Source organism: Acipenser ruthenus, chromosome 1, assembly GCF_902713425.1.
Source record: "Acipenser ruthenus chromosome 1, fAciRut3.2 maternal haplotype, whole genome shotgun sequence".
NCBI lineage: Eukaryota > Metazoa > Chordata > Actinopteri > Acipenseriformes > Acipenseridae > Acipenser > Acipenser ruthenus.
The window spans coordinates 17,706,582-17,726,039 of record NC_081189.1 but is presented as its reverse complement, the minus strand read 5'-3'; positions in this window follow the sequence as shown (position 1 = coordinate 17,726,039).

Here is a 19,458-nt window from a genome sequence, read left to right as displayed (position 1 = left end):
CCCTGTGCCCCACTACTTGTTTGATTAAACCGTATTATAGCAATTATCATACTTTTTTGCAGAGAACCGATGAATCATTAATGTCTGATGCAGCCATCATTCGAGCTCGGGACACCTAGCGAAAGACAAGGTCAGTTATCTAGCTGGAATCACCTCAGGGTATTAACACTATTATAAACCAAAAAAAAAAAGTTTTTGTTTGTTTATAATTCATATATTTTGTTTGAATCTGAAGAGATTTTAATGTGATTTGTACTCAATCTCATAAGGGAGATTAGAACTTCTGTGTCTGACTGCATCATATACATGTCTGTGTTGTGTATTTATCAATTCACTGAAAAAAAAAATGTCCAATACATTTTTATGTCAAATAAATAAATAAATAAATAAACACACATATTTAAATGAAGGATATTTGTTTTGGTAAATCCCAGAAGGATTTTTTTTTAAATGACCAGTTACAGATATTATGTCTGTTTTCAAGACCTACATTTGAATATTACGGTGAACCTAATGCAGTTATTAGCGTATCTGCAAGAAATTAGACATACCTGTATTTACTAAACTAGACAATAGAAAGTAGATTTTGGCTGAACTTAGACCGAAACCAGGTGAGCTTCTTATACATGTATCTGGCGATACAATCTGACATGCTGTTTCATCATCGTGTTTTTTCTGGCGATACAATCGGACATGCTGTTTCATCATCGTGTTTTTTCTGGCGATACAATCGGACATGCTGTTTGATCATCATGTTTTTTCTGGCGATACAATCGGACATGCTGTTTGATCATCAAGTTTTTTCTGGCGATACAATCGGACATGCTGTTTGATCATCATGTTTTTTTCTGGCGATACAATCTGACATGCTGTTTGATCATCATGTTTTTTCTGGCGATACAATCGGACATGGTGTTTGATCATCATGTTTTTTCTGGCGATACAATCGGACATGCTGTTTGATCATCATGTTTTTTCTGGCGATACAATCGGACATGCTGTTTGATCATCATGTTTTTTTCTGGCGATACAATCTGACATGCTGTTTGATCATCATGTTTTTTCTGGCGATACAATCGGACATGCTGTTTGATCATCATGTTTTTTCTGGCGATACAATCTGACATGCTGTTTCATCATCATGTTTTTCAAACATCCTGCCACTGCAATAGACCGTTAGGTTATCTGGTTTGAGCACAGCTGAAGTCATTTTCCATAATGAAGGGATAGTTTCTGCTTCTGTCTTTTTCCTCTTTTCAGAACATGAATTGCACACTTTATGACACATTAAAAAAGTTGCACCACTTTACCAAAATACCACTTTTTCAATGTCTTTCTTTTCGTTCTCTTACTTAGTTATTATAGAACTGGAAGATATACTCTATAGTTCTCATATTTAAATAGATGTACAGTACAGTATCTACATATAATTTAAATGGACTTCTACAAAACAAATACTGTAATTAACACTGGCTTGGTAAATATGACCAAATGACTCAGGCTGGATGCATGAGAGTGCAGGGCAGTTGTTTACATTTCAGAGATCTAAGTTCTTCCAGTGTAGATGGTGCATTTTCCCTGGAGAGATATAAACTGTGGCCACTTACTAGTCACAACAATGACCAAGAACTGGCTACAAAATGAAATGGTCACAGAGGAGCTTGTGGTTAAGCAGCAGACTGGAGAACACACTACTGTGCAATGTAGCAAGATCAGGGCTCTTGCACAAGAAAAGTTTTTTTTTTTTAGCACAATTACAATTATAATTGTACTTTTACTAAAAAGTTGACAGTTGTTTAATTAAATGTTTAATGTCACATGACCCAATCTGTCCTGTGAATTGGACTAAAACGCCATATGGAGGGGTTACTCCCTAACAGGTTACAGTTTTGCCTCACAATGTATACCAAAAACAAATTCAGTGAGTAAATACAGTAATCTTGAGTGTTCTGTTATGAACCCTAAAGGTGTCTGATACACAGTTTGACAAGTTATCACAGCGGCATTACACTCTTCATCTGGAATTTAAAGATCCAGTATCACATTTTAACCTTCACAGTGTTGTATGTTCTTTTTCAATTACAAACAATGTTATCTTACCTGAAAAGGTTTTTGTGCTGTGTTCTGTCATTTTCCCATTTCGGAGAGACTTACCTCCTTGTTGGGCTACCTGAGTGAATGCTTTGTGCATTTTCGATTTACATTCTGGATTCCAGCCATCAAAGTGCGACAGTTCGGAATGACCAAGCTGCAGGGTATTTAACTTGCTGTTTACAATTACCTTTGCAGCAGGTATTGTCATCCCTTATATGGATGTGGAACTGGCCCTTTAAACAGTAACAGTATTTAAAGCCCCTGATACTTATCTCCTTTTTTTGACCATCTGAAAGCTTTTGAATGTCATGAAGGTAATAACAGTAACCATTAATTTCAGAATTTACTTTTTGTTATGTTCAGAAAATATTCACTACCCTAAGCACTCAGCTGGGGTCCACGTATAATGCTAAATTAAAGCAAAGAGACTAGTGTACAGTAACATTATCGCTTTTATTGTATATGAATTTTATTGTATATAAATCATGAAATCGTACGTAATATTAAAGATAAAATAAAATTGCTATAGGTAAAAGAGGCTTTAAATAGTCACCCATTGTTGGTATTCTGCTGAGTAGGTTCCTATAAATAAATACATCAAGAAGTCAAAATGGAAGCCTCTCAACAGACAGCTAAGGATATTAGAAAATGCACTAGAAAGATAGACTTAAGGCATTGTTTGAACATCCTAGCTTTAATACCTCTGTTTATTGCACAGATAAAAGGTGATGTAAGCAATAACAATAAAGTCCAAGCCACTCCTTCTTAGCCTGCCAATCAAGTACTAATGTCAGCCTGAGTTCAGGAGAGCACACGTGATGTCAGCACTCAAGTCCAGCAGGCTGGCCTCTCACTGACCCACTTGTGTAGGACTCAGAGGGTTAATGTTGTCCTCTGGCATCTGTACATATTTTTCCAAAACTGTTTATAGAAACAAAGACCCCACCCTTTGAACTGCACGAGCTGTTTCCTGTGGAAACAAAGCTGCTGCCTTGTGAAAGGCAGTTTCATCAGCACTTTAAAGAGTAGGGACAGAAAGGGGGGGGGGGGGGGGGGGGCAAGGGAAAATGGGGGTGCTCTCTCTTTTTTTTGTTCAGTTACTCAAGTGTTCTATTTGACTTGGAGGTTTAAAGCAGGCTTGATGTCCACAATCAATTTGATGTAGGGAAGGTATTGAAGCCTACTGAATGAAGAGCTAGCAGCAGCTTTTTGGAGCACAATGTTGCCTGTTCCAAAAAGGTAAGAGGGCTTTTCTTGCAAGTCCCAGAATAACTATGGGAATTATTCCCTCTTTGAGGCCTCCCCTGCCGTGTGGTTTGCAAGTGGCTGCATGTGAAAAGAAAGGTGCTTGAGGTAGGAACTGGGCACATAGAGCTGTGAGTGAAATGCGTTGGAGGTTTAGGTTTGCATGCTCTTTGCAATATGAAAAGGAATCAGTGAGGACTGAATTCCATGTTTAAGTTGGGCAGGAAGCAGCTTAGTGGAAAGATTTCATTGTTTGCATTCAATGAAAGGAAAAGTTTGACAAGAAGCACTCAGATTTAATCTCTCTGTGGATTAAATGTTGTTATTGTATTCATGCAAAGCTCTTTCCAAAGGTGGTCATGCCCTTGGTCAGTTCTGAGCTCAGTGTATGATTGCATATTTCATAAACAATTACAAATATTCATTGTACATTGCAGTGTGCAGCTTTTACATGCTGTCTTTTGTAGTTTTGTGGTCTGTTATATAAAGGAGTTAATAGAGACCCTTCCCCATTTTTTTTGTTTTTGCAGCATATTGTCATAATTTGCATTACAAGTGACTTACAGTAGAGAATGGTAAAGAAGCAATAACAAATGTACATCCTCAATACCATTATAGAAACAAAATGCTACTTACTAATGTCATATTCATTTTACACATTTATGTAAAACGCATGCAATGCATACAATATATTTGGGTCTTATATGAACTCATATAAAATGTTAATTTTTATTTATTTAAATGAATGTTCAATTATTTTAACCCCATTATTTTATCTCCCCGGTTTTGAATGCCTGTCATATTATAGGAACTCCCGACCCCCCCCCCCCCCCCCCTGAGAGCTTGGAAGAATGTAAGAGTCCTCTGATCCCACTGCCAAGCCAATCAGGTCTTTACAGCAGAACGCTGGAGCTCACTGGGTTCTTATCCTGCTGATTTTCCCTTTCCCATCCAGAGGGAACATCAGGGCAAATGAAACACTCCCCCTGGGTCTCCTGCACTATTTCACATCATCATCAAAAACGGACATCGCAATAACCATTTTGATCATGCCATTATAAATGTTGATTTTAAAAGTGAAAGGGAACAAATAAGCAAAACCACTACTTAATAACATCCACGTACAGTATATAGAAAGCCTAATAAGAACTGCTTTTCACGGTTTGATTAAAATTTCGTGGCTGTTATCAGATTGCAGTGTTTTTATTTCCTCTTGTACTGTGAGAATTATGATAGATTACTGCATGATAACAATGTCACTGTAATTAAGAAATAAATATTGTGTTTAAACAGGCACCCAGAGTGCAGAAGCACCATGTGCAGTAGTTGAGGTGAAATAGAAATAGATTTCTGAACCAGAATATTGTTTCCTGTGTGGCTGCAGAGCACCTACACTGAAGTCACTGTATATTTTTAACTCTGCTAGGGCACGATCTTGCAAGAACTTAATGCACTCAACATTAGTCTCATGTGGTAATACACTGTGCTGTATATGACTTACAACTCCAGCAAGCTAAATGCAGATGCAACATTAGATTCCTGAGCCTGCTTCATGAAAATGAAGGTTAGATCAATCTTAGTGACAATAACTGTCGCATGGTTTTTAGGTAGAGATTTTTAGGTGTGCCAATAGGTTCGAGGAAGTGGAGGGTTTAGACTGCACCCATGAAACACATGTGCATGACAGTAATGTACCAACTTTGATGTTACTCATGTTATTGTAAGTTCCATTTGTAAAAGCATAGTTATATAGTAACTCATTTGTAATTATATATATATATATATATATATATATATATATATATATATATATATATATATATATGGCCGTTGGTTTACAGCTTTGAACCTGAGGACGTAGCTCTACACTGTCCATGCACCGCGTGCAGCAGGGGCTCACTAGAGGGGAGGATGGTCACCTCCTGAGTAGAGGGGGAAACTTGATCTCACTGACTTAGCACTGATTAGTGAAACGCTCGCTGCTGAACCAGATTAGGCATGGAGTGGTTCTGCATGCGTAGGTGTTGAGTGTGCAAAAGGCATTTAGCTTAACTGAGTCTCATAGGAGTAAGTGACTCATCTTACCGGCATAGTCTTGACTTGCTAGTAGAAAGGCTGGACACATTTAAAAGAGAAAAAAATGTATAAATACAAAAGTGGCTAATATTTAGTAAGATATCCAAAACAAACATTAAAGTGCTGCAATATACAGTACATGCCCATAGGCTTTTAATGCAGTAAACATGTGCAATCAGCCATATACTTATACCACACCAGTTATCAGACAGCAAGTATAATGGCAGATTACTGGTGAACGACAAGACACTTTAAAGGCAGTCTTAAAGAAGATATCTGTACAATGTGGCACGTTCTCTGAAAATGTGGAACAAATACTAGTATTTTTCTATTGCATGGGTATTTTAACAAGGCGTGTACTGTAGAAACTAGAACACTGTTTCTGGTAATAGTGTCCTTTCTTCATATTTATTTATCCATTGGCACACAATAACAATGTATATTAGAGAAAATTGGTTTTAAGTGCATGACTGTTTCAATATGAAGACAGCTAAATATCTTTGTAATATTTGATTTGTGAATAAACCCACCAAGAAGAACTATGTATTCTAAATGATACAGAACAACTAGACATCCTTTGACATACCATTGAAAAATCTGATTTTCTCCTTGATTTTTTTTTAACTAATCAACTTTCCTGTTTTTTTCCATTTGAGTCAGCACTTTAAAGCATTATTATAGCTGTAAAGTCTGGTCATCACTTGCACTGCAAGCTGACAGTCTTTTTGTTTATGTTTGCCACAGCAGGTGGAAAACGGAAGAAATTAAACACAGCTAGACAACAAGGAGGGATTCACTTGCGGAAGAAAGTATTAATTTTGCTTATGCCCAGGTACAATTATTTATACATTATTTATACAATTATTAAACACTCTGGTAGCATTGCGGGGCGCTCCAGCAGTGACCACGCTGGCAGTGGTGCTGGCATTAGGCACTCCGGCAGTGGGAATGGTGCTGGGCACTCCGGCGGTGGCGCGGGGCACTCCAGCAGTGGTGATGCTGGCAGCAGCACAGGACTCTTTGGCAGTGGCAATGCTGCCCGCAGTGCGGGGCACTCCAGCAGTGGTGGCACTGACAGCGGCAATGCTGACAGCGGCAATGTAGCGATTTAAAAGGCAGAAAACAGAGGAAGGTGCTTGATTTCTTTTCTGATCTTTATTTGGGTGATTTAGAGTACATTGCAAGTTTGGAGTGTAGTTAATTTTTACTTACAGAAACAATTTTTGTAAATTATTACTAGGCTGTCAAGCGGTTTAAAAAATGAATCTCAGTTAATCTTGATGTTAATCGCATATTTAATTGATACAATTACTGCATCCATCTCATTTTAGTTTGTTTTATGACTGGTGTCATTGTAATGTTGGAATGTATTTTCTATTGTTTTGGCCAGGTTACAGTATTTGCACTGTTCAGATTATTTTATTTTATGGGCTTGAACTCTATTATTTTATTAATGTTATTAGTGTAGAATTAATACAGCAAAAATGATTTGTTTGTACTCTGTTTTGTACTGCGCAGCTAATGCTACTGTTGTTTTAAAGTGCCTATGACACCCTCCGAACCATTTTTAAGAAACATAATGTATGACTAACAAATATTTCCAAACAAAATTTATAATTGTTGGCAGTGATACAGTTTTTTAATAAAATGCGAATTTGAATGTGACGGGCGCAACTTCCTGTCTCGGTTTTGAAGCAGCCTGAGGATACCGGTAGTGACATCACAGAGGGAGAAGGTGAACAAAAGACAGATTGACTTTCACAGAGACAGGCCAATTTTTTTTTTTTTATATAATAAAATGTCTCGTATTTGTGTTGTAGCTGGTTGCTCCAATCAGGCCAACGAACAAAAGAATATTAGTATTCACCGTCTTCCCGAAAGACACAAAAATGCAGCGCATATGGGAGAAGTGGTATGTGTCAAACTGGCAGTACACCTATGTAGTGTGCATTTCGCTCCAGAAAGTTTTTAAGAAAGACTGATGATGATGGCAGAGATGGGCCTGCATGTAAAAAGAAGGCGTATTCTAAAACCTACCGCTGTTCCAAACATTCTGAAGCAACAGATGCTGGCATTGATGTGGGTCCCCAAGCGAAACAACCAAGAAGGCGTTTGAGAAACGGGAGGTCTCGGGTACGTTTTGCATTAAAAACTACCGGTGCGGCAGTTTCAGTTTCGAAACTGGTTACTAAGCAACCCGACTCAGAGATTTTAATATGTCCATGCCAGAATAAGCTGTCAGTAAAATACAGTCTTAAGATCCATTAATTCATTAAAAAAAAAAAAATTAAAAAACAAAACAAAAAAAAAAACATGGTATTGAAATATTTCATAAACGTTCAGGGAGTATCCATCATTTATTTATTTATTAAAAATCGTAGTATTATACCCCTTCAACGTAGCGGCGTAGCAGAACCACCAAAATAGTAGCTGCTACGGCCAAATCATAGCCGTTGGCATCTCTGCATTATGATTAGGGGTAATATTCATAAAAACCAGCAGATTTTCTGCACAATCTATCATAAATGCATCCAAAAACAGCGCTAGTGCTGTATTTTCCGCAATCTTGAAAGTTCTCTCTCTGCAACACACCGTTTAATAAGAGTTAACTAAGAACATAAGAACATAAGAAAGTTTACAAACAACAGGAGGCCATTCAGCCCATCTAGCTCGTTTGGTTGTTAGTAGCTTATTGATCCCAGAATCTCATCAAGCAGCTTCTTGAAGGATCCCAGGGTGTCAGCTTCAACAACATTACTGGGGAGTTGGTTCCAGACTCACAATTCTCTGTGTAAAAAAGTGCCTCCTATTTTCTGTTCTGAATGCCCCTTTATCTAATCTCCATTTGTGACCCCTGGTCCTTGTTTCTTTTTTCAGGTCAAAAAAGTCCCCTGGGTCAACATTGTCTATACCTTTTAGGATTTTGAATGTTTGAATCAGATCGCCGCGTAGTCTTCTTTGTTCAAGACTGAATAGATTCAATTATTTTAGCCTGTCTGCATATGACATGCCTTTTAAACCTGGGGTAATTCTGGTTGCTCTTCTTTGCACTCTTTCTAGAGCAGCAATATCCTTTTTGTAACGAGGTGACCAGAACTGAACACAATATTCTAGGTGAGGTCTTACTAATACATTGTAAAGTTTTAACATTACTTCCCTTGATTTAAATTCAACACTTCTCACAATATATCCGAGCATCTTGTTGGCCTTTTTTATAGCTTCCCCACATTGTCTAGATCAAGTCATTTCTGAGTCAACATAAACTCCTAGGTCTTTTTTATAGATCTTACGTTAGGCAGCGCCATGGCAGAGCGCGCTGCCTATTGAACGCAGCCCTAAAATGGTGCTGCAGGAAATGAATTACGGTATGTTAAGAGGGACAAGACAGGAGTGCGATTAACGTGCGCTAAAAAAATTAATCTCCCAAAAAATGTATGCTTTAATTGCAGAAGTTAACTGCGATTAACTGACAGCCCTAACTATTACCCATCTGCAAAAATCTCCATCCCCCCAAACAAAAACCAGGCTACACCACTGTTAATTTTGTTAATTAGGTACCCACTTATTTTGCATAACATTCTTCAACATGTCGGAATTGAGGCTTTGCGACTGTTCTTTCCTAGCCATTTTTAATTTTTGTCAGAAAGTTAAAACGCCGCCAGAAAAGCCCTCCCCTACAGTCGGAAAAGCTTTGATATTCAGGGCCAGGAAGTTCAACGTTGACACAAATGTGCCCCCCCACCCCCAGAATTTTTCTGACATGATGCCCCTGATTGTAACATTGTAGCATAACAGGTTCCCTTTCAAGTCGAAAATAACCATCAAGGTATGGGATATTGCCGTCAGGCAGTAGCGATTGGCTGAGCTTTTATAGCAAAGCTGCCGATAGGCCTCTGCGCGAGCTGCCACGTAAGCCCGCCCCCTTGGGAGCTTACTATACGCAGCGCGCAGAGACTCGCTTCCTCTTTTGTCTTCAGCATTGGTAGCGGTAGGTATTAGAGCCTGTAGCTGACTGTACTCAAAAAGCTTAAAGCTTGAGAAGCTGGTTTTTGCCCCTTCTCCGAGTTTATTTCAGTTACACTCTTCGGAGTCGTTATTATTATTATTTAAGGATTTTATATATTGTGTATATTTTTATATATTTTATATATTTCCTTCACGCTTTGCTTGCATCGCGTTTCTCGTGGTCTCCCGTCTTTCCTTTATTAATTAATTTTGATTATTGTGTTGTGTTTTGGGTTGTATTAAAATATATATTTTTCTGTGTGTATTGTATATATTTGTGACGCACGTTGCGTTGGCCTTGGCCGCGCGCGTGTCTGCAGCCCCGGTCTTGCCTTGGCTAGACCGCGTGTGTGTGGAGCCTGCTCTGCTGTCTCCCACGTACTGCCTGCGGTAAAAAAAAAAAAAAAAAAAAAAAAAAACCGCGTGGTAGTTGTACTGTGCCCACATATACTGTGTCCCAGTCACATAATCACCACCAGCAGTACTGCTGCAGCAAAAAAAAAAAAAAAAAAAAAAAAATCCCATTCACTACACAGAGGAAGACGACCACTAAGCCTCTATCCCCAGCACCAGCAGGTAAGTAGTGCACAGCATAAGACACTGTACCAGCACATAGCGTCTCCGCTCTGCGGGTCAGCTGACGCTTAGGCGTCTGTGCTAGCGTTCTACGCTCGGTACTCACGCTCCGGCGTGCTGCGCTTAGGCGCTTGGTGTCGGCACTTTGCCACTTGGTGCAGCGCTTCGGCGCTTTGTGCAGCGCATCAGCGCTTGGTGCTAGCGCGTCTGCGCTTGGGGACTTCGGCGCATCGACGCTCGGTGCACGCACCTCGACGCTCGACGCTTCGGCGCTCGACGCTCGGTGCACGCACCTCGACGCTCGGCGCGTCGACGCTCGGTGCACGCACCTCGACGCTCGACGCTTCGGCGCTCGACGCTCGGCGCGTCGACGCCTCGACGCTCGGTGCACGCACCTCGACACTCGACGCTTCGGCGCTCGACGCTCGGTGCACGCACCTCGACGCTCGACGCTTCGGCGCTCGACGCTCGGCGCGTCGGCGCCTCGACGCTCGGTGCACGCACCTCGACGCTCGGTGCACGCACCTCGACGCTCGACGCTCGGTGCACGCACCTCGACGCTCGACGCTCGGTGCACGCACCTCGACGCTCGACGCTTCGGCGCATCGACGCCTTGACGCTCGGTGCACGCACCTCGACGCTCGACGCTCGGTGCACGCACCTCGACGCTCGACGCTCGGTGCACGCACCTCGACGCTCGGCGCTTCGACGCCTTGACGCTCGGTGCACGCACCTCGACGCTCGGTGCACGCACTTCGGCGCTCGCTCGGTGCACGCACCTCGACGCTCGGCGCTTCGACGCCTTGACGCTCGGTGCACGCACCTCAACGCTCGACGCTTCGGCGCTCGACGCTTGGCGCATCGACGCCTTTACGACCAGGGCACGTCCACGCTTCGGCAACCATGTCCGGGTTCCACCGTTGCGTCACCTGCCAGGCAAAATTGCCAGCGAGCGATCCCCATGAGGACTGTGTGGCGTGTCTGGGGCCAGAGCACGCCGCATCCGCGTTGGCGGATAGGGCTTTTTGCCATCTTTGTGCTGGTTTCCAGACACGCACCCTCCGCCAAAGGGCGAAGAAAGCAGTGGGTGGGCGCTCTCCTTCCACTGGATCGTCCCACACCATTTCTGCCCCGCCGTCATCTACGGCGACGCCGCCAGGGCGGCTGCAGCTCTCCAGGAGCCCGTCCTCCCAGCTAACGGCTGGTCAGAGGTCCCCCACCAGACGCGCTCGGGAGCGCAGCCCCTCCCCTCGTAGGGTACGCCCCCGTCGGGAGTCTAGGTCGCACTCCAGATCGCCTCGACGGAGAGCACGCTCTCGTTCCCCTCGTCGGGACAGGCGATACAGAGACAGGTCGGGGGTGGCAGAGCTAACCTCCAAAATGTCCCAATTCATGGAGGTTATGATGGGGCAGCAGTCCATCCTCATGTCCTTAGCAAATGTGGTGCCTCCAGTCCCAGGACAACCGACTGGGCCCATTGCTAGTCAGCCAGTGGCCCCTCCACAACCTGCACCGGTCGTCGCTCCTCCAGTGCAGTCTCAAGGGGAGTGGGATATCGATGCGCTGTCTAGAGACGCATCTGACATCCTAGAGGGGGACAGTACAGAGGCTGAGGTAGCCTCCCAGCACTCTGAGGACGAGCTCCACGTGCTGGACACCAATGACCCTACGTGGTCTGTGGTGGACAGAGCAACCCGCCACTTGGGCGTCGAGTGGCCGATGGCGGAGCCGCCTCGGCGCTCCTTGTTTGAGTCGCCTTCAGCCCAGTCCAGTCAGTCCAGGATGCTTCCGGCATTCCCGGACTTTATTAAGGAGGTACAGTCCACCTGGGGGGCTCCGGCCTCTGCCCCGGCGACTTCTCGCAAGGCCTCGGCCTTTAACATGCAAGGGGCAAGTGAGGCTGGGTTGGCGTCCTTCCCACCTGTGGACGCTGCGTTCGCCGCGTTGGTGAAGACGCCAACACTATCGGGGCTGACGAAAGATCCTGCATGCCCCAATAAGCAGTGCAGGACCACTGAGGTACACCTCAAGAAGGGGTACGCTGCGGCCACAGAGGCGGTCAAGCTCTCTAATGTGGCCAGCTTGCTGACGGTCTACCAAGCGGCATTAATTAAAGACCTGCCTGAGTGCCCTTCGGCGGCCCTCAGAAGCGAGTTGGGGACCGTCAGTCAACTGCTGGTGAAGCTGGCCCAGCTCAACGCGCGGGCTCAGGGCAGGAGCATCGCGTCTCTGGTGGTGGCCAGAAGGCAGCTCTGGCTCTCGCAGGCGAGAGTGCAGGAACCTGATAAGGCCCCGTTGCTGGATGCCCCAATTACACCGGGACACACATTTGGTCCAGCGGTGGAGGAGATGCTGCAACGCTCCGCCAAGGCGCGGGAGGCGTCACAGCAGATGGCGAAAATGTGGCCAAAACCGTCGTTCCAGCCGAAGCGGCCTCAGGAACATCAGTGGCGCAGGGCACCACCACAGCACCAGCCACGGCCAGGGGGGACTAAGACCTCTCCCTCAAGCACAGCAGCGCGCGGTCAACCTCCTTTTTCAAGACCGCAGCGCGGAGGGTGGCGCCCTAGAGGTGGTGCCAAGCCACGCCCTCGGGGCTCTGGCCAGGCCCCTCGCGAACGAGCCCAGCCCAAACAGCCCTGAGAACACCAGGCAGCTGTTAACCCTCCCCTACACTGTCTCCCAGCTCCAGTTCTGGCAACAATGCACCAACGACATCTGGGTGCACAAAACTATATCCACCGGGTACACCCTTCAGTTCCAGTTAAAACCTCCCCCCTTTCGGGGGGTGGTCGTAACTGCAGTGAAGGACTTGGTTCAGTCCTCAGCTCTGAATGTGGAAATACAAGCATTGCTCAGCAAGCGTGCCATTCAACAAGTAGACCCTGCTCTGATCGACCAGGGGTTCTATTCCAAATACTTCCTGGTGCCCAAGAAGGACGGCGGGCTCCGTCCTATTTTAGATCTGCGAGTACTGAACAAATACCTGCGGGTGTTATCGTTCAGGATGCTTACGCACAGGCACATCATCCAGTCAGTCCGACACGGCGACTGGTTCACCACCGTGGACCTGACAGATGCGTACTTTCACGTTCCCATCTGCCCGGGTCACAGGAAGTATCTGCGTTTCGCATTCCAGAGCAGGGTATACGAGTTTTGTGTCCTTCCGTTCGGCCTGTCACTAGCTCCTCGAACCTTTTCGAAATGTATGGATGCCATTCTAGCTCCCTTGCGGGCTCAAGGTGTCCGACTGCTGAATTATCTGGACGACTGGCTCGTCTGCGCGCAGTCAAAGGAGCAGGTGGCACAGCACACAGTGATGGTTACAGACCATCTTCGGCGGCTAGGTCTGAAGATCAATTCAGAAAAGAGCCGCCTAGTGCCGAGCCAACAGACCGAGTTCTTGGGTCTGCATCTGGACTCAGTGTCCATGGAAGCGACCCTGTCGACACAAAGAGTTGCCTCAATAGAGCGGTGTCTTTCCCTATTCAGGTTGAGACAAACAGTCAGCATGGAGCTGTGTCAGCGCATGCTGGGGTTGATGGCTGCCGCCTCACAAGCCCTTCCTTTGGGCTTACTACACCAGAGACCTCTGCAGGCCTGGTTCAATGCCTTCGCGTTGCATCCGCGGAGAGACAAACACCGCAGGCTAAGGGTATCCCGAGCCTGCTGGGAAGCGCTACGCTGGTGGAGAGTTCCGTCAAACCTCCGCCAAGGCGTACGCTTGGGTCCCATTTTCAGAAGGCAGGTCATCACGACCGACGCTTCCAACCACGGTTGGGGAGCAGTCTGGAACGGGACAGGGACCCGTGGAGTGTGGTCAGGACCCTGGAGGTCAGCCCACATCAACGCTCTGGAGCTCAGAGCGGTGGACCTCGCCCTCCGGCACTTCTTGCCAGTGCTTCTAGACAAGCACGTGTTAGTGCGGTCAGACAACACCACAGTAGTGGCGTATATCAATCGCCAGGGCGGATTGCGGTCCCCCAGTCTTCACCAGATGGTAACGCGGCTGTTGCTCTGGGCTCAACCGCGTTTAGCCTCTCTGCGTGCAGTTCATCTGCCGGGCAGAGTCAATTACGCAGCGGATCTCCTGTCCAGAGGAGGTCCTCTTGCGGGCGAATGGCGTCTCCACCCTCAAGTGGTGGAGCGCATCTGGGAATGGTTCGGCACAGCGCAGGTCGATCTCTTCGCTTCGCGAGAGACCACGCACTGTCCTCTATGGTTCTCGGTGAAGGACCTCGACAGCCCCCTGGGGGTGGATGCACTGGCTCACGAATGGCCGCCAGGGCTCCTGTATGCCTTTCCACCGATTCCGATGCTCCCCGCCTTCTTGGAGAAGGTCAGGGTAGAGCGAGCGACAGTGATTCTGATCGCTCCTCGGTGGCCTCGGAGAATATGGTTCCCGAGTCTAGTGCAGTTACTGCACGGTCGCCCGAGGGAACTCCCTTTGCGAGCGGACTTGTTGTCCCAAGCTCAAGGACAGCTTTGGCATCCGAACCCCAAACTCATGCAGTTGTGGGCTTGGCCCCTGAGCGGGAGCGCCTGTCAGCCTTAGGGCTTTCGACTGCAGTTATATCGACCATCCAGAGTGCGAGAGCGCCCTCTACTAGGTCGCAGTATGCGTATAAGTGGCAGCTGTTTCAGAGTTGGTGTCTGGCTGAGAGCCACGACCCAGTCTCCTGTCCTATGGCAGTAATATTGCAGTTTCTACAGAAACTGCTGGATGAAGGGAAATCTCCTTCTACACTTAAAGTGTATTTAGCCGCCATTTCGGTTTGTCATGTACGCATTGACGGGTTATCACCTGGTTGCCATTTTTTGGCATCTCAGTTTCTGAAAGGTGCAAGACGCTTGCGGCCTCCAAGAACGACCAGTTTACCGTCGTGGAGCCTTGATGTGGTGCTAGAAGCCCTTACCAAGGCACCGTTTGAGCCTCTCCACAGCGTGGATATGAAGCTCATATCTATTAAGACAGCTTTTTTGCTGGCTGTGGTATCAGCAAAACGCGTGAGCGAGTTACATGCACTTTCAGTGCATCCTTCTTGTACTCGTTTTGCAGGAGACGGTTCTAAGGTCTCCATGCGCCCTAATCCGGCCTTTTTACCAAAGGTTATATCCCCGTTCCACATGAACCAGTCAGTCGAGTTGATGGCGTTCCATCCTCCTCCTTTTTCTTCCCCAGAGGAAGAGCGGTTACACATGCTCTGCCCCGTGAGGGCATTGAGGTGTTATATGGACCGTACAAAGACTGTGAGGCAGACAGAACAGTTGTTCATATGCCATGGTTCTAGATCTTTGGGTCAGCCGCTGTCTAAACAGCGCCTTTCCCACTGGATAGTGGATGCTATTAAATTAGCGTATGAATCTGCAGGCCTTCCACCACCAGGGCAGTTGAAGGCGCATTCTACCAGGGGTATGGCGACATCCTGGGCCCTCTTTCGAGGGGTGCCGGTGTCTGATATTTGCGCGGCAGCCAGTTGGGCTACGCCGCATACTTTCATGAGGTTTTACAGGTTAAATGTACTGGATTCCTCTGCTCCACTGTTTGGAGCATCTGTTTTACACTCTACGACGCCTCAGGATGCGGACGTATAGAGTGGTTGATAGCATGGTGTTGACTGTTCCACCTTTAAGACAGGTGTCATTACGAGCATAGACGCTGAGGCGCAGCTCCGCATATGCCTAGATGTTCTGCCTACGCAGTTGCGTTATGACGTAAGTCTGTCCTACTGCCGAGAATCCTCCCTCGCGACGGCTTGGGTACACTGTTCCCATACCTTGATGGTTATTTTCGACTTGAAAGGGAACGATAGGTTGCGGATGCAACCCCGGTTCCCTGAAAGAGAAAATAACCATCAAGCCGCGTGGTCGCTTCAGAAGCCTTCACGGCCTGAAGACAAAAGAGGAAGCGAGTCTCTGCGCGCTGCGTATAGTAAGCTCCCAAGGGGGCGGGCTTACGTGGCAGCTCGCGCAGAGGCCTATCGGCAGCTTTGCTATAAAAGCTCAGCCAATCGCTACTGCCTGACGGCAATATCCCATACCTTGATGGTTATTTTCTCTTTCAGGGAACCGGGGTTGCATCCGCAACCTATCGTTTTCAAGTTATGAAAGCATTTGCCTGTTTTTTTAAATTTTTTTTAAGTTTGCTTGCACAAAAATATGCTCTGAAGATCAGCCCATACCGGTTTCATCACAAAATAAACCAGCTGTGAACCATCTGCATAAGGATAAGTAAATAAAACAATATTTGCAAGAAGCAGGCACAAATGGTATGGCTTCCCTATCACTGGATATGTAAGGGCAAAGAACATATGGACCTCTCATCCCTAGAGTTTTACTATGAAACCTGACATTGCTGGCTGAACTTTGCCTGACTACCTCAATTGTCCATACTCCAGTTTTGCCAAATTACATACAATTGTACATGAGCATGTGTTTGGATATTAAATTATACTAGCACACCCATACAGTAATTTATACAAGTGTCAACAAAGTACTCCTGACTGTTATGCTTTATGGTAATGATTACTTTAAGTAGGGACAAGAAAGAAACATTGTATACAAAGTACATAAACAATTAAATAAACAAGTACTGTAAAAATATATACTAATCGTTACTGTGTGGAATATAAAAACTGGTAACATCTCTTCTGTGGGGGAGCTAGTGTTGGATGGTTGTGTTAGATTGTGACTCAGCCCTGAGCAACAGTGGTTTGTCTAGTTCTTTCATCGCAGTTTCATCTCATTTTTATCTCAGATGTTAGGATTGAGTGTTTGAAGTAAACCTTTCAACATTTGACTCCAGCACCGGGTGGTTAAATTGGCAGACTCTCAGGGTCGTATCATCCCAGATAATGGAGGTTTGTACAGTCTGCAGTGCAGATGGATATGACAGACATTGCAGAACTAAGTGAAACTTCAAGCACCACAAAACATAATGCTGCTCTTCAGTCAGTATAGTCTCCTGCACTGCTGACCAAAACCACGTTTTGGTTGAGAACTTTTCAGTTCACCTCTGCCATCTTTGCTTCTGCTTGTGCCTTGCAAGGTATTGTTTTGAAATGCTTTGACAACAAAGACACTGCCACAGGCAAAATCACCTTGTTAATCAAAGTTACAGACTACATGAAAATAAAAAAAGTAGAAACTGAGAGGTCTTTATTAATCTAGTATGGTAAAATACATAATATCTTTTTTGTTATTGATTTTCATCACCCATTGATGTTGGTTAATATGTTGCCAAGCATGTACGCTACACTTTTATATGCCCTCCTTTGTTACTGCTTGCATTGAGAAATGCTGTTGAAAGATGGAACAGCAAAGCTGAGTTATTTTGCAACAGCTATTAAACTTCGGTATCATTTCTTTTCTTTCTTTTTTTTTACTGAAGTTAAGTAATTTTCAAATGGTTATTGACTAGTATTAAATAAATCAGGATTCTCAAATGCAACATTTGCATGGACTCTTAATATTAGCTCAGCTGGCTCCTAAACTGCTCTTATAATTGAACTTAGCTGGCTTACCTTGTGTCTACTTTTTGTTTACACAAAACTACACAGATAAAGCACAGTTTCGAGTCAATACTTTACTTTTTGTTCTGAATAGCTGTCACTCTTTCAAATGCCTCATTATGATGTAAAGGATAATTATATTTTACACTGTTTTTACACCACCAGTACTCACTGAGACAATATTCAAATGATAGACAGGTACAGTACAGGTATATGTAAAAATGATGCTAATGAATTGCCCTACCCATGATAAAAATTCAATCTTGCTGCACGGCTAAACTGAATTTCTGACCCTGTTCAGTTGCCAGTTGTGACCGCTAAAACCCTTAATGGTTTGAGTACTGCCTGCTAGATATACAGTGACTGTGAACTAATCTCGCAAAAAGTCTCCCGCTTCGGAGGGTATGACCACCGTAATTATCCTAATTTGAGCCACTTACTGGTACTTGAAAGACTTTGAAAACTTGAGATGATGTGATGTACTGCAGTTGCACTGATGGCTTAAATTGTTGAATAAACCCACCAACAAGAACTACCTATTCTAAATGATACAGAATATATAGACAGCCTTTGATATACCATTGAAGAATCAGATAACTAATCCACTTCTTTTTTTCCTCTGTGTCAGCACTTTAAAGCATGGTTATAGCTACGAAGTCTGGGCCATTGCTTGCACTGCAAGCTGCCAGTGTTATGAAATTGTGGCAATAGTTGTAAAAATAAAGCAGGTCACAGCCTTCTCCACACACACCCACCCACACTGCTGTAGATATCAAATAGTTTTGGTGGGAAAACCTAGACCTTTTAGCCCTCGCTGCAAAAATCAATGCACACTGTAGTTTTTTTTCCAAACTTGAAACTATTTGTTTTGCAGGAATTACAAATTACAATAGAATACCAGTCAGAGAAACTGGGTCACAAAAAAATTCACAATTCCTTCTTTGTAACGGCTTGTTGTAAGCTTGTGTATTTTATGCAGCACATTAATGTTAAATAATCCAAAGCCCTGTTTTATGGAACCCAATAATCTTCTAGACAAAACAACTTTTTAGCATTCATTTGCAGGTTTTTAAAATTATATTGTGCAATAGAGCTAAAAGTCGAATTCTACAATGAATGTACAAAATGTAGCCATAATTATTATTATTTCTTTCTTAGCAGACGCCCTTATCCAGGGCGACTTACAATTGTTACAAGATATCACATTATTTTTACATACAATTACCCATTTATACAGTTGGGTTTTTTTACTGGAGCAATCTAGGTAAAGTACCTTGCTCAAGGGTACAGCAGCAGTGTCTCCCACTTGGCATTTAACCCACGACCCTCCAGTCAAGAGTCCAAAGCCCTAACCACTACTCCACACTGCTGCTAATTGAGGAATATATATAATTCCCCATGCAATCCTCTGACTGGTCCGGCTGCAAAGCTAGGCTTTGTTATTGGTTTGGGCTCAATTATTTTACCCCCGATTGTCTCCCTAATTTGGAATGTCCAATAATTTTTTCTCCTCACCGCAGCAATTCCGCACACAGCTCAGGAGAACTGAAGGTTCAGTGGGTGTCCTCCGATCCCATGACTGAGCCAGCTTCCTTTTTTACACCCAGGAACTCGAGAGAGGATGTCAGCGAGCTACCAACCTCTGGAGGTCAAAGGCCAGCCCTGCAGGTGTCTGCTTTTGAGCTTGCTAGGCACCTGGCCAGCAAGGTTCGCTGTAGCGCGATGAAGAGAAGGTTCCTGCTGGTTTTGCCTCCCTAACCCACGGGAGGGCCCGAGCCAATGTGACGGTCCCTTCTGAATCCCCAGCGAAGACGAGTGACTTCGCACAGCCAGGACACGTACCTGTGCTGTATGACTCACCCTGCACACCACATGGCTGTGCTTTTACCAGGTGAGCCACTCGGGGACCCCAGATGGTTACTGTTTTGAGATTGGTAAACCACCAACTTAA